General features: G+C 38.2%; 1 protein-coding gene across 16 annotated transcripts in view; it reads right to left on the bottom strand.

Moving 5' to 3' along the window:
* The window catches only part of LOC127441108 (muscleblind-like protein 1), an 89,034-nt gene that overhangs the window by 57,081 nt on the left and 16,740 nt on the right, over window positions 1–15,213 (bottom strand). The window contains exon 1 of one of the 16 annotated variants that reach the window (XM_051698302.1): window positions 7,401–7,663. The exons of 3 other annotated variants lie outside the window; for them this stretch is intronic. The gene's annotated coding sequence lies outside the window, so the exon portion shown is untranslated. Of the gene's footprint in view, window positions 1–6,527; window positions 7,084–7,400; window positions 7,664–15,213 lie in introns of those variants that run through there. 12 more of the 16 variants (XM_051698310.1, XM_051698305.1, XM_051698307.1 and 9 more) reach the window with 12 other exon arrangements.

Raw genomic sequence — 15,213 nt, 5'->3', positions numbered from 1 at the left:
TTAATGAACCACAAGTCATTCATTTTATCATGTCCAACTTGAAATGAACCAAGAATTGATACTGTACTTTGTGTAATGTACTCAACCACTCACCCTGAGCTTCTAGCCCACTCAGAGGCTAAGATATTCAATGAAACAACAAGGGTGGTGCTTGAACTGAAAATTAGACTGAATGTCTATGGATGAGCACATATTTGAGGGCTAAAATGCATTAGAGCGCCACCTACATTTCAGATCTGTATATTGTGATGGAATGTGATAGAGAAAAAAAAAATCTTTTTCTAATGCTTTCTGCCACCCAGTGGAATAAAATGAGACTTTTCAAAGTGAGATTGAGTAAACAGAACCAGAATTACATGTTTACAAATTTAGGACAACAAAAACAAATTTTTTTTATTTTTTATATTAGTTTATAATAAGATTATAAACACATACAATAATATTTATGAATAATTGGAGTCTTTTTTTTTTTGTTTTTTTTTTTGGGCGGTTTTTTGAAAAATTAGACCAATTTTTTGCAATTTGTCCACAGTATGTGTGAATGGCGAGCTTTTAAATTTGAGTGTGAAAAATTGCGGCTGGCAGTCCAAAAATGCACCAGAGTTTAAGGGGTTAAGGTTTGTGATTCTTAAATCAGAGTAATTACTGGATGGTTTTTGATATGAAAATGTGTAGATAAAGATACAAATTATGAGTTTTGCTGTAATTAGAGGTATTTAATAAAAAACATTTATAAAAGCATACTATTTAGTGAGAAAAGTATGCAAATTGTGACACAGGCCATCTTCCTATAATATTATCTCACTACCTCTCCGTCTGTTTTTCTCACTCCTTCTCTATTAGACTCTCACCAGCTGCATAAATCCCTCACACCCCTAAAAATGCCAGAAATGCACTGTCAGTCCGAGCAAATAAAACATTGTCAGACACATTCCTGGACAAACACACACACCTCCTTCTCACTAGCACACATACACATACTGAACTCTTTCTTGAACAAACACACACACACACACAAACACATACAAAGCAGCCCTTCAAAACTTTAACAGTTTCAGTCCAAGCTGAAGAACCAAATAGCATATCAAAGCTAAAGCCAAAAAAAGTGATGTACCATTTAAAAAACAGAAGGAACAAAGAGAGAGAGAGAGTGAGAGAGAGAGAGGTGGGAAGTGAATGACGAGGTCATTTTCTCTTTCTCCGAAATATTGCACTACCCACGGTGAGCCAATCATAGCAAGAGATGGAGCAATGTTCCCGTGCCAGTTAAGAGCAGCAGTCTAGTTTTAAAAAGCTGAAAAAACTCAAACAAAAAAAATTATAATACAGAAACAAGCCTAAACTAGTTTGCTAGGCCTGGTTTGCTGGTTTTATAGGGGTTTTGGGCACTTGTCCAAAGGAATTGAACCAGATGCACAGAGAAACCACAAAGAACACCCCACCAACCACCTAGCATCCCATAAAAAATATCTAGAGTTCTGGCAAACTAGCCGCAAACATGCCACAAATTTGGAAGATGATCATTGGTGAATTTACGGCAAGTTTGAGGCAAATTTGCCATGAACTCTCGATATTTATAAAGGCAACCACTCTTACAAAAATTGAGAATTCATGGCATTTTCACATGCAAATGAGCTTTGCGGCAAATTGTCCATTGTTGCCAAAGATTGTCAAAGAGCTACAAACTTCTGCAAACATTTGTGGCGAATCATAAGCTCATTTACATGTGAAAATAATGAGTAGCAAATTTGCGGCAAGTTTATGGCTAGTTTGCCAGAACTCTAGATTTCTGTAATCCACCCAGATCATTCAAGCAAACCCTAACAATACTAAATGCATTAACAATGTGCTAAAAAGTCTCAAAACCCCTTAGAAACAACATAGCAAAGCCCTGGCAACAATCCACAACACCCTAGCATCACTTGTACTATTTTTAGAAAACATAAAAATCTAGTCTATTATGGTTTTCTAGTAGTAGCTGCGTCCCAAATGTCATACTTCTGCACTATTCTAGGCCATTTTGAAGTGTAAGCAGTGTGAGTAGCATGTTCACACTGAAAATGCAATGAAAGAAGAGTACTGCGAGCACCCGGATGATGTACAGGAAGTCTTCAACCAAAATAATGGTGTGTGAAATGTTGGACACACACAATGCACAAACGTGGCTTGCCCTGTGCAGTGGAAGGTGCGGAGTTACCTGGCTGCGATGCTGGCCTGACAAAACGGTTTTAATTAATGGTGATTGTGGCAACTTGCAAAACTTCTGTGAAGACAGCACCGTGCATATGTGAGTTAAATGCTTTACCATCACCACTCTTGAACTGTTGGACTGAGCTTGGCTAACACGCTAAAGCTAGCAGCAACACATTGCATGCCATTGAAATGTCACTTCCGTCAGCTGAAAACAGCGAATGCTACCGTGTAGTAAGAAACTGTAAATGTGTTCAATTTGAGACCATACTACGCAAAGTGCACAGTGTATAGTGTGTCATGTGGGACACAGCTAGTAACAATAATTGTTCTAACTATTTTGGTGAATCCTTATTATGCTGTATTTCATAAGGGCACTGGTATGGTACCTTGCTTAAGTACACTATAAAATACCAAAATGTAATCAAACTAAAATACTAACCACATAATCACCAAAAATGTCCCCACACAAAGGGTTTGAACACTGGTCCCAACATACACAGAAATGCACAAAACACACAAATCCCTGTATTTATGGACAACGTATCTTAATCCGAGGAATTTCAGAGTTAAGGTAAACTCAATCCTTGGAACAGTGGACACTCAAAACTGCAAAAAGATTTTGGATAACATGAATCTGTGAGCCTTGTAGTGTGACTCCATACTGCATTAAACAGGCTCATGCCTGTGTTATCTGTCTTTACTGAGAAAAACAGTAATCGCCGTGACAACTGAATATAATTCATGCTCAGACTCGGATCACTTGTTAAGATCTTCATCTTCACTCTATCATAATGGTGGCGTTCCTTTCGTCCTTTTTATCGATTTTTTATTAAATGATTTGGCTATTATTTCACAGTGTACCTCGCACATGACAATCTCTTGCGGTGCAACAACCGAATTCTTAGAGGTTGCTGCAATGTCAATGAAGGAGAGAAAATAAGAATGATAGTGAGAGTGAGTGAGTGAGAGAGAATGATCTGGAAGTATGCCATTCAAAGCCCATTAAAAAGTCAAAATTTTTGCCACTGGGAGGAGAACTGGATGTTATGTTCTCTTTTAAGAAATGGAAACTTATTAAATGATTCACATAAATTAGATATTTTGCCAGCATTCATTTTCTTGTTGCAGTGTGGTGTATGGTTTTATTTACTTGAAAAATAACTGATTGAACTTTTGATTTCCAGTCGTTCTATTTGTAATTCATCACCAGCGACATCAGGATTATTAAAGAACTGTCTCACAGACATAATCTTGGACTGCGAATGATTTTTAAATGGCAGAATTATAATTAAAGGTTATCGGACTGAATTTAGTCTGTTTCTAGGAAACTACAGAAAACAAACTATGCCTTCACAGTTCTTTGACCCTTAAAATATGCCATGTCTTAATATTGGTGCAGCAGTGTTTAAGCCTTTAAAGTAAATCAAATGTGTAAACAGGCTAGCAACAACACAACCGAAGAGAAATTGCTACCGTTAAAGGCTGTAAAAGTGTTTTGAAGTGCATATAGCCTATCAATTATTACTTTTATCAAGCACTTTAAAAAAATTAAGGTTGCAAATAGTACCATGAGGGTTATACAGCCTGATGTCATATAGAGGAACATTTTTAAAGGAATAGTTCACCCGAAAATGAAAATTCTCTCATCATTTACTCACCCTCATGCCATCCCAAATGTGAATGATTTTATTTCATCTGCTGAACTCAAGTGAAGATTTTTAGATTAAATTCTCAGCTCTTTTGGTCCATACAATGCAAGTGAATGGGTGTCAAAATTGTGAAGCTCCATAAAATCACATAAATCAGCATAAAAGTAATCCATTACACTCCAGTGGTTAAATCAATGTCTTCAGAAGCAATATGATAGGTGTGGGTGAGAAACAGATCACTTTCACATTCTTCTTGTGTTTTTGGTGATTACCAATTGTTGGGTTATATGTATGCATTACAGTGTTGGGTGTAATGAATTAAAAAGCAATTAATTACTTTAATTAAATTACTTTTTCATTGAAACAAGTAAAGTAAGGTATTACTCTTAATTTTTCAGTAATTTAATTACAGTTACTTCTGATGTAATATTGATCTGTTTCTCACACACATCTATCATATCACTTCTGAAGATATGGATTAAAACACTGGAGTCACATGAATTAATTTTAAGATGCCTTTATGTGCTTTTTGGAGCATCAAACACTTGAATTGTATGGACCTACAGAGCTGAGATATTCTTCTAAAAATCATAATTTGTGTTCTGCAGAAGAAAGAAAGTCATACACATCTGGGATGGCATGAGGGTGAGTAAATGATGAGAGAAATTTCATTTTTGGGTGAACTACCACAAAGAACGTTCTTTAGGAAAATATGAAATACTGCTTAATAGAACCCAGACACCAATACATTGATCTGAAGAACGCAGCTGATTTGGCACTTTCCTGCAATGAAAATTTTTATTAGTCATTCAATGTGGGTTTTTAAATGACGATTATTACACTTTTACTGTACATCTAATCCCCCCAATATTGACTATATTCTTGAGAGTAGATCATCTTTATGATGTCACCATGTATTTCACAACTAATGGAATCAAAATGCTTCTGATTTGGAATCAGTCAACATATGAAAATTCTACAGTAGAATTCCAATTATAACTGCTCTGCTTCGACTGAACCCACATCAGCTGTTTTCCCAGCATTACTGCATGAATGACTGACTACAGGTCTAGTGCTTGATCATAAAGGTGTGAGTACGAGATGGTTATCTGGTTTGACTCAGATGTGTGTAGGTGATGATTGCCATGTTGGAAAGGGTTGAAAATAGTATCATCTCCATGGTTACACAGTACAAAGCTTCAAGCAAAAGCTCTTCTACCCAGTAACTCAGAAACATGCATGGCTTATGAACCCACAAACGTTGTATGCAGAGCTGTCCGGATCGGAAAGTTTAAAGGTCATGCAATGTGTAGTATTTAGCAATACTGTAGAACATTAATAAAAACAATTATAGCGATCAGTGCATTTATTTAGTATGGTAAGAGTCTGGAATTAACAAAACAGTATTTTTTAAAGTATTTTTTGCAATTACTTTTCACCTTCTGTTCCTAAGCAGCTTTACAGAAAATAAAGAAAAATAAAAAAATAGTGCCGTACAAACCCACCACTGAGCAAGCCAAAGGCAACAGTGGCAAAGAAAAACTCCCTAAGATGTTAAAAAGATGAGGAAGAAACCTTGGGAGGAACCAATACTCTGCGACAATATTTTTTGAACATTAAACATGACGGATGATGTAAAAATGCTTTCCCTTGATTTGGACAACTAAAAAATAAGGTCTATTTAGTGTCTCTTTTTTTAAAAATATATTCATGGGGTTTATATATTTCCCCTATGGCCTATACAGTATATATTGTGTTCTATGAAGCCTTCCAGATGATAAATGCATGAACATCTTGCTCCAAGATTAGGCCCTGGTCAAACATATTTCATTAGTGACACTGAACACAGCAGGTATCGCTCGCAAGCAAAAACATATATTAAAACACATCCTTTGACAAAAAAAGCCCTAGGATGTGAAGAAGACAGAAATGCAGATGTCAAGTAAGATAATGAGATAAAAATAAAAGTAAAAAAAAAAAAACACAGGTTAAAAGCGTTAGTGCCGTGTTGTAAAATACTGGCGTGAAGACGTGATCGCAAGGACATATGAGGTGCTGCAAACTACCTGATGTGCTATTACGATACTTTATGCAGGTGCTAAACATTTGTCACGGTAACAGTCATTTTAGAGCAAGCATTTGGGATTATATGCAACTGTTAATTTACAGGAATCATTTTTTATTGTTGCAACCTATGATTAATTAGCTGTTTGCATCGAATGGAATAATCCACTGAGCTTTCTTCAACACATCACCGTTAGAAACTAAAATTTGGAAACTTCCTGCAAGGTATAGAGTTTATTCTAGGAGAAATCTGTTCCAAGAAAGATTTAGAGCTAGTGTGAACAGAAAACAATCAGAAGTGAATTACAGAATTAAAATGAAGCGAAGCGAAGCGTGCTTCCCTATAAAAGCTTCCATGTGCTTATTTTCTCAACAGATTTTTCACTTTCACTTTTTAACCCACTGGAGCACGCCATCGACAAAACCCGAAGACTTTGCGCCAGACCAACCCAACAGACCAGTTCAGTTTATTTTTATTTTCCAAGAAAAACCGTTTCTTCAAACAACAGAAAACACCACCAATTGACAGTTTCAGATACGACATGCTGATCTGGTAAAACAATAACCCATAAGTGCCCTAAAACTCTGCATAAACTCTGTTCCTAAACAATGTTCTCTTACATGTTTCCGTTTCAGAGCAGGAAACACAGAACGCAGTCCACCGCGAGCAGCCAACAAGTAAACCTGTGAGAGCTTGGATCCATATGTATGAGCGTGTTGGCCGTTTACTTACATGACTGCACAGAAGAGTGACGCACTCCGACAGAAGTGAAAACCTGCGTCAACATCTCTCTCTCTCTTTTTCTCTATGTCTCTCTTGCAGACAGCTACGGTCTCTCACACACGCCCCTGCGCAGTCCCAGGGTGCCTGACCGGGTCCTACTGCTCTGAAATCTAGCACGAGCCATATTAGGAAACTGCAGTTAAACATGTCACACGTAATTTACATGCATGGGGGCGGGAGTGGGTCTCTTACGACACTGAGAGCATATGCAAAAAAGCTCCACGCTCACACTGGTACGAGGATAAAACAAACAGACGGGAAGTGAGACTGGGAGGGGGATTAAAAAAGGAGAAGTGCTCTTGGGTTCAACAGTTAACCAATCGCACTGTGCCACTGTCTAAACAAGTAGCTGGTTTGGAGGGGGAGTACCTGTGCGAGGTCATTTCCTGCCAAATACACACATGCACAGATGCAATTGCATACGCACATGCAAGGACTCAACTTTTCAGAACAACAAAAAAAGAGGCTTGCTGAGGTGCCCCGTTGTGCTGTTTGCGATTGCCTAGACATAACAAACTGCAGTTAACCACAAAGGCATCCTATAAAGTCAAACACAGCCCACACACACTGAACTCCCCCCCCCCCCGACCTACAAACACACACACACAGTAAGTGGTGGTGCATTGCTTCAAGCTCACTAGAAAAATCGCCGTTGCTGTAAGAAGAGAAAAGAGAGAGGCAGAGAGACAGAAAAGAAAAGCAGATCTTACCTCTCACATCATGATTAATATTGAGCCCGCTTCGGTGTGTGTATGTGTGTGTGATCATGGGCGGCAGGCCGCGACAGCAGAGCCTAAGGCACCGGGTGGACCATTCTCAAAAGGAGGAGAAAGGGAAAAGAGAGAGACAGACAGAGAGAGCGCCTTGCTTAATGCGAGATTGGCTTCTGGTTGCACCACTGTGTGTGAACTGTATGCGTGTGTGTGTGCAAGCTGAGAGCCTGCAAAGAGAGAGTGCGAGCAGCAACAGCAGCACTGCGCAGAGCACAGAACTCAACCACCAATGACACGCACTGGTGCCGCCCACCAGCACAACCAGGAAGTGCTGCTACTGCTGCTTTGAGTTCCTCACTGAAGAGAGAGAGGGAAAGAAGGGGAGGGGTGAAAAGGAAGGAAAGGGAGGTGAAGAAAAAGAAAACGAGTGTGCCAGTGAGATTACCTCTTGCTTTTCCCATGAGCATGTTGGCTTTCAACACCAGACTGCAGTTGGACACACACACGAAGCCGGGTGTTTCAGTACATCTGGTGCACTGTGCAGCATTATCTGCCTCTAGAAAGGCAGGATTTGGTCTTTATTCGACTCTAAATCGTGGCACTATCTGGGTTACAGCCATTTCAGTGGGAAAATATATCATCGCTGTGTGTCTGAATAACATATTTACTCCATAATCCGTTTATGAAAACTGCAGGAGCATATCAAGCATTATACCTAGGGGGGAACTTTTAAAAGTTTCCCCTTTTTGTGTGGGGTTACGTTTTTAAAGACCCCATGAAATCGTTTGACGAACGCAACTTTCTTTCCTGTATTGACATTTTTTCGATTAAAAACAGATGTTTTTGGTGGGACATATATTTTACAGCCTGGTCTCATGAACATTACATGACCGTAGCAACATATTTGCAAAATGAAATGACGTGCCTTATTACACGTTTGGCTGCAGTTTCCCAGTGAAATGTCCAGTGGGCGAGTGAAATGGTGTTGTAATCAGACAAGGTTTTTAAGGTGAATATCAGATAGAGGGTTTCATGAGTAAAACGTACCACCTTAACCTAAAACTTTAACCTAAACCTAACCAATAGCGATCTAAAATCAAATGAGAAGTAGACATAAAACAGGAATCCTTACCCTTAACCAATGCCTAAACCTAGCCAATAGTGTCCAAAAATCTAAATGAAAAATGAAAAGCATATTTTCTGAAGCAACAACTCCATGACACTCTCGTCTCACGTGTCAGCTTGCGTTCTTGACTGGTCTCGAGCCGCATACTTCAGAGTCCAAAGTTCAACACTCAATGAGGTAAGTTACCACGGAAGCTAATCATATAGGAATAAGTGTGTAAATGTAGGTGAGTCTGAAATACAAGTGTTAAAATATTTCGTTTTTCAAATGATGCATTATAGTAAAAGTGTTTCGATATCATAACATAGCAGTGTGTGAGTAATAGAGAGAAAAGTGTTTATAAAGTCATAATCAGCCTGATTTGTGTCAATGAGAATAAAAAGCACAACCTGCAGCCTCAGATTTTTTATCTTGGCTAACAGAAGTGGAACCCGACGTGGTCTTCTTCTGTTGTAGCCCATCCGCCACAAGGTTCGACATGTTTTGAATTCTGAGATGTTATTCTGCTCACTACAATTGTACAGAGCAGTTATCTGAGTTACCATAGCCTTTCTGTCAGCTCGAACCAGCCTGGCCATTCTCCGCTGACCTCTCCCATCAACAACGCATTTCCGTCCGCAGAACTGCCGCTCACTGGATGTGTTTTGTTTTTGGTACCATTCTGAGTAAACTCTAAAGACTGTTGTGTGTGAAAATCCCAGGAGATCAGCAGTTACAGAAATACTCAAACCAGCCTGTCTGGCACCAAAAATCATGCCACAGTCGAAATCACTGAGATCACACTTTTTCCCCATACTGATGGTTGATTTGAACATTAACTGAAGCTCCTGACCCGTATCTGCATGATTTTATGCATTGCACTGCTGCCACACGATTGGCTGATTAGATACTCGTATGAATATGTAGGTGTAAAATGTTGGGAGAGTGAAAAAATTTTCATTGAGACTTTACTTTCTAGAAATCCACAGAGCTAAAAGGGCCTGAAGTTGAGGAAACACCCATTTATGGTCAGATTTCTCCGAGGAGAAGGACATTTTAAATGCATGTATCTACTATAAGTTAAAGTTTAGGAGTCGAGTTTCAGACGCATCACATATTGATTCTTAAATCCCAAGATCGATCTTTTACTATGTTCCTACAATGCGAGTAAATTACTAACATATGTGACCATATTTCGCGCAATGTAACTAAAAATGTCTGTGATTAGCCACTAGCTGGTAATTGTTCAGATTTCACCAACCAGTGATTGAGTAGTGTATTGGCGAAGAAGTTCAGCATCGAGATCTTTTCACTGCATTTTGAGAGTTCACGTTTGATTTGACTCGTTCTGTGTAATGTGTGTCCAAATGTCTCTTTTAATATCCTTTCTGTTCATTGCAGTCTATTAGATAAAAAAAAAAAAAAAAATATATATATATATATATATATATATATATATATATATATATATATATATATATATATATTTAATTCTAATCACAATTAGCACGGATGAGATGAAAAGCCATTTGAGTCGTCTCTCGTTAATATGCGCTCATTTACAGACAATTTTTACAGAACTGCCGGTTTTCTTAAAGAGACAGTACCTTTTTTAGCACATGTCCCACAAATTTAGAGACAGTTGTTCATGCTTTTATAACCTCAAGACTAGACTATTGTAACTCTCTATGCAGGGGTCTGTCAGCAGCAACTGTCCCGTCTGCAACTCGTGCAGAATGCTGCAGCCAGGCTACTGACTGGCACAAAAAAAGGGAACATATTACTTCTGTGCTATCCTCTCTTCACTGGCTTCCGGTGCGTTACAGAATTGATTTTAAGATTTTATTACTGGTTTTTAAAGCACTACACAATCTGTCTCCTCAGTATATTAGTGATCTCCCAAGCCACCACAAATCTTCTAGGCTACTGAGATCTTCAAACCAAATGCTGTTGGCTGTCCCTCGGTCCAAGCAAAAATCTAAGGGGGATTGAGCTTTTTCGGTAGTTGTCCCTAAACTATGGAATAATCTTACCCTTCATATTCGTTTGGCCCCATCTGTTGAGGTCTTCAAGTCTCAATTGAAAACTTATCTCTTTTCTCTTGCTTTTGAATCTAGGGAATCTTAAACTGGAGTTATATGCACATACACTGTCCTTTTTTAATAATAGTCTTTCCTGTTAAATTAATATTGTTTATATGTATGTTATGTGTGGTGATGTTTCCATCATTCTTAATCTCTTAACTGTTTCTAGATTCTTGATTGTGAAGCACTTTGGTCAACAAAGTTGTTTTTAAATGTGCTATATAAAAATAAATGTAATTTAATTTAATTTAGTTCATTTGTCAATGTTCATTTTTCAGTAGTTTGGGGGAAATGCCACATAATATATTTAATATTCATGACCCAAGCCACAAATGTCACACTTTGTGCACTTTGTGCGCTGAAGGAGAGAAGACATGAACAACAGAAGAGGAGAAAACTCTTCGTGGAAATTTGCATTTTTATATTCATAGCTGTCTCAATAAAGTTTTAAGCCTAATTATAAAACTTCCTGAACCAAAATTCTAGAGTGACTGACATTTCTGGAAAGTTCAGTTTTTAAAGGGACAGTTTACAAAGTAAAAAAAAAACATTTTGTCATCATTTACTCATCCTTATGCCTTTTGAAATTTGTAGGACTTTTTTTCTTCTTTGGAACACAAAAGGAGTTAATTATGGCTTTAGAACATGCAGTATACAGCACACAAGTCCTACGGACTACAGTATTTTTTGGACACTTTCATAGTGCTTTTTTGTCCATTTTGGAGCTTGATAACCCCTGGTCCCCATCCACTTCAATAGTATTGAAAATAGCAGCTCTGATATTCTTCTACACTTCTCCATTGGTGTTCAATGGAACAAAGAAAGTAATTAATGTTTCAGGTTGACTAAATGACAGAATTAAATGTTTGGATTATTTATTTTCTTTTATAAATTTTTATCCTCTTTTCTCCCAATTTGGAATGCCCAAATCCCACTACTTACTAGGTCCTCATGGTGGAGCGGTTACTCACCTCAATCCGGGTGGCAGAGGACAAGTCTCAGTTGCCTCCGCTTCTGAGACTGTCAATCCGCGCATCTTATCACGTGGCTCGTTGTGCATGACAACAAGGAGACTCCGCACATGGAGGCTCATGCTACTCTCCGCGATCTACGCACAACTTACCACGCACCCCACTAAGAGCGAGAACCAATAATCACAACCACAAGGAGGTTACCTCATGTGACTCTACCCTCCCTAGCAACCGGGCCAATTTGGTTGCTTGGAAGACCTGGCTGGAGTCACTCAGCACACCCTGGATTCAAGCTTGCGACTCCAGGGGTGGTAGTCAGCGTCAATACTCGCTGAGCTACCCAGGCCCCCAATTTTTTAGATTTTTTGGAAAAACAGTAATATATATACCCCATTAACTATTTATTAAAAGACGCTGATGAGGTTGCAAACCACAGGATTACGTTTGTTATTTCATCAATATTATTACAAACAAACTCCCACATGCCCATGAATTCCTCTAAACTACAGAGCATTTTCCTGGAGGGCAATAAAGTGTGGAAATGGTGATATCAATTCATTATCCAGCGAGGAATGCTTTACTGCATAATTTGCATACTTGAGCCTCGCCTAGAGATGACTGCCATTATTACTTTATCTGACGCCTAGAAAAATTACTCCGTTTCTAGAACCTCACAATGGAATACCAGTAATAATGAAAGATTATTGGAGCTTTTTGTGCAAAACTCATACTGTAGGACCAAGGAAATGACAACCTGTCTGTTGTTCACATGCCTTAAACCAAGTAATGGTTTTCACACTTTCACGCTTTTCATGGTAGGTATTTTGTTTGTGGACAGAATTGTTTTAAGCTCAAGTGTGTCCTGGAGCTGTTTGTGTAACTCTGTGTTGTGTGTATCATCAGGAGAGCTGCTGTACTATTCACTGCTGGGTTCTTTAGCTGCAGTCCAAACCTGCATGGTTGTGGGTCTATAGAGTGCAATAGTGCCCGCCCACTTTTTCCGCCATCTTGGTTTCCGGAAGTATTTTTTTCCATTCATTTTTTTCATAGGGTTTAAAAAAATTCTTTATTAAAGAGTTCTACGGCAAGAAACAAAACAACCAGTTCCAAGGTGAATCACAACTTTTCAAACTTTGATTTGAAGCTAGTATTTGAAAACTGCCCAAAAAGACAAAGAAACAAGACTGTGGGGTGAATTCATTTAACAGTCGCGGCACTTTTATTCACTAACCACCTGCAACTGTCATTGTCATTCTTTTCTGCGCAAACCTGCCTCCTTTCTATTTAAATTAAAGGAATAGTTCACCCGAAAATGAAAATTCTCTCATCATTTACTCACCCACATGCCATCCCAGATTTGTATGACTTTCTTTCTTCTGCAGAACAAATGAAGATTTTTAGAAGAATATTTCAGCTCTGTAGGTCCATACAATGCAAGTGAATGAGTAACAAAATGTTGATGCTCCAAAAACCACATAAAGGCAATAAGGCATCATAAAGGTAATCCATACGACATGTCTTCAGAAGTTAAATGAGAGCTGTGGGTGAGAAACAGATCAATATTTAAGTTCTTTTTCTATAAATATTTCTCCCTGCCCAGTAGGGGGCGATATGTATGAAGAATGTGAATCACCAAAACACAAGAAGAAGAATGTGAAAGTTAGTGGAGATTGACTGAGCAAGGCAGAGAATTTATATTTAAATATATTTTATATTTAGCTTCAAAATTTTGACACCCATTCATATGCATTGTATGGACCAAAAGAGCTGAGAAATAAATGCTTTGCTTTCAAGTGGGCATTTCAATGGGACAAAATTTGCATTTTTATTTTGAAATGTAATTCTTTTTAATATTATTCATATTTTGTCCATTTAATTTTCATTTATAGATCAAAAACAAATATTGCTAGCCGCAATTTACATCGCGATTAAATCAGGTGGTAAAATGTTTTTTTATTTAAAAAAGAATTAAAAAATTTTTGTTTACATTTATAATCGATCATATCAGTAGTAATTCTTCATATAACAATCAAATGATGGAGAACAGCGTTATAACCTGGCAGTGGTGTCCAGATACCCAGTGTAGTCAAGTGCACTTTCGGCATCACTAAAGAGATGATTAAGGTGTCTGGACAAGGTAGTCTGTGATGCTGTACAGTCCTGCCATAGTGTGTCAGATAACAGTGGTCTGCTGCATCGATATATCAGCCCGCAAGATTGGAATTGCGCATGCAAATTTCATTCAACAGTGTTTTTGTGGGTGCATTTGTGCCGTTGCCTGATCTGCATAATTCCTTTAATGCATCTGGCGCTAAACCAGTGCAGACAGTGCATGCAAATAACTGGCCATTTTACTCTGCACAATTAATTCTTAGTGAACTCCCCCCTGTGTACTTAACATATTTAATTAGGTAATGAACAACAATCCCATTAAGCATTGCAAATGACGCAATCAAATATAAAAAACAATGGGAAAATAGTTGTCGATTGTTCGAATAGAAACAATATGTTTTAAGTTTATTACCAAATATTCAGACCTATACAAATATATAAGCAGTTTGAGAATAAAGGCAGACTGAAATGGCATTCGCAGTGCATCATGGTAGTGTGCAGTCGCTGCAGAGCTTTTGACATGCTTTTTTTCCAGGATTCTATTATTGGTGGAGCTTTTCTCTTCAGGATCATGGGTAGTGTTGCAATTCAACATGAATTCTGCTATTTTAAACATGATTTTTTTAAATGAAGTTGAAATAACGTGGTCCGATAGCTACAACAGAAGCATATGTCATCGATTAACAACCTTGGAGCACACGGTAGATCTGTCTTCAAAGCTTTATACAGTAAGTTATCATTAAAAATCAATTTGCCTATGGAAAAAAAATGTATGGGAATTTTACTTACAGAACCCAACTGTTGCACTCTATAGCCAAATTTCTACTGCATGTCTATGGGTGTCAAAAAAGAGCCATTCAAACACACACACACACACACACACACACACACACACACACACACACACACACATAAACAGCTCTTGTTAATATTTGTACTACCCAACTGACACTAAACCCACACATTTCGAACTTACATTGCCCACATGAGCACCACAACTCAACATGTCTGAGCACATGCGCTAATCTCTTAGCCATGGCTAATTACATCAGTCTTTGTTATAAGATTGGTGGATTTTGTTACTGTGATAGTAATACATGAATAAAGAAGACAATAATATACCTACTGTGCCTTAGTATCTACTGTACTGTTATTTCAGTTTTATGTTTGTACCTTACATGCAAATAAGAGTAAAAAGCTAGATAGCAGCAATGCTAGTGTTGTTGGTGGCTGCCAGGGCATTGCTATGGTGTGTTGCTATGTGGATGCTATGGTGTTCTGGATGGTTGCTAGGTGGTTGCTTACTTGCCCAAGTCAAAAGAGCCCACCCCCATGTCTCTATGATATTTTGGCCCCAAGATATTGCTCCGACCCCTTTCTCATTCTTAGTGTATGGAATGTCTTATCGCCTTATCGCTTGCCAAAAAAAGTCTGATTGCTTAGAAAAGTAATAGCACACCTCTCCTGCATGATCAGAGGTATCATTCATGTCCATACCACAAAGGGTGGTGGACAAGTTATGCATACTGAAAAACCCC

Source organism: Myxocyprinus asiaticus, chromosome 5, assembly GCF_019703515.2.
Source record: "Myxocyprinus asiaticus isolate MX2 ecotype Aquarium Trade chromosome 5, UBuf_Myxa_2, whole genome shotgun sequence".
NCBI classification, from domain to species: domain Eukaryota; kingdom Metazoa; phylum Chordata; class Actinopteri; order Cypriniformes; family Catostomidae; genus Myxocyprinus; species Myxocyprinus asiaticus.
The sequence above is the reverse complement of the archived record's forward strand: the minus strand, read 5'-3'. Positions and strand labels throughout refer to the sequence as shown.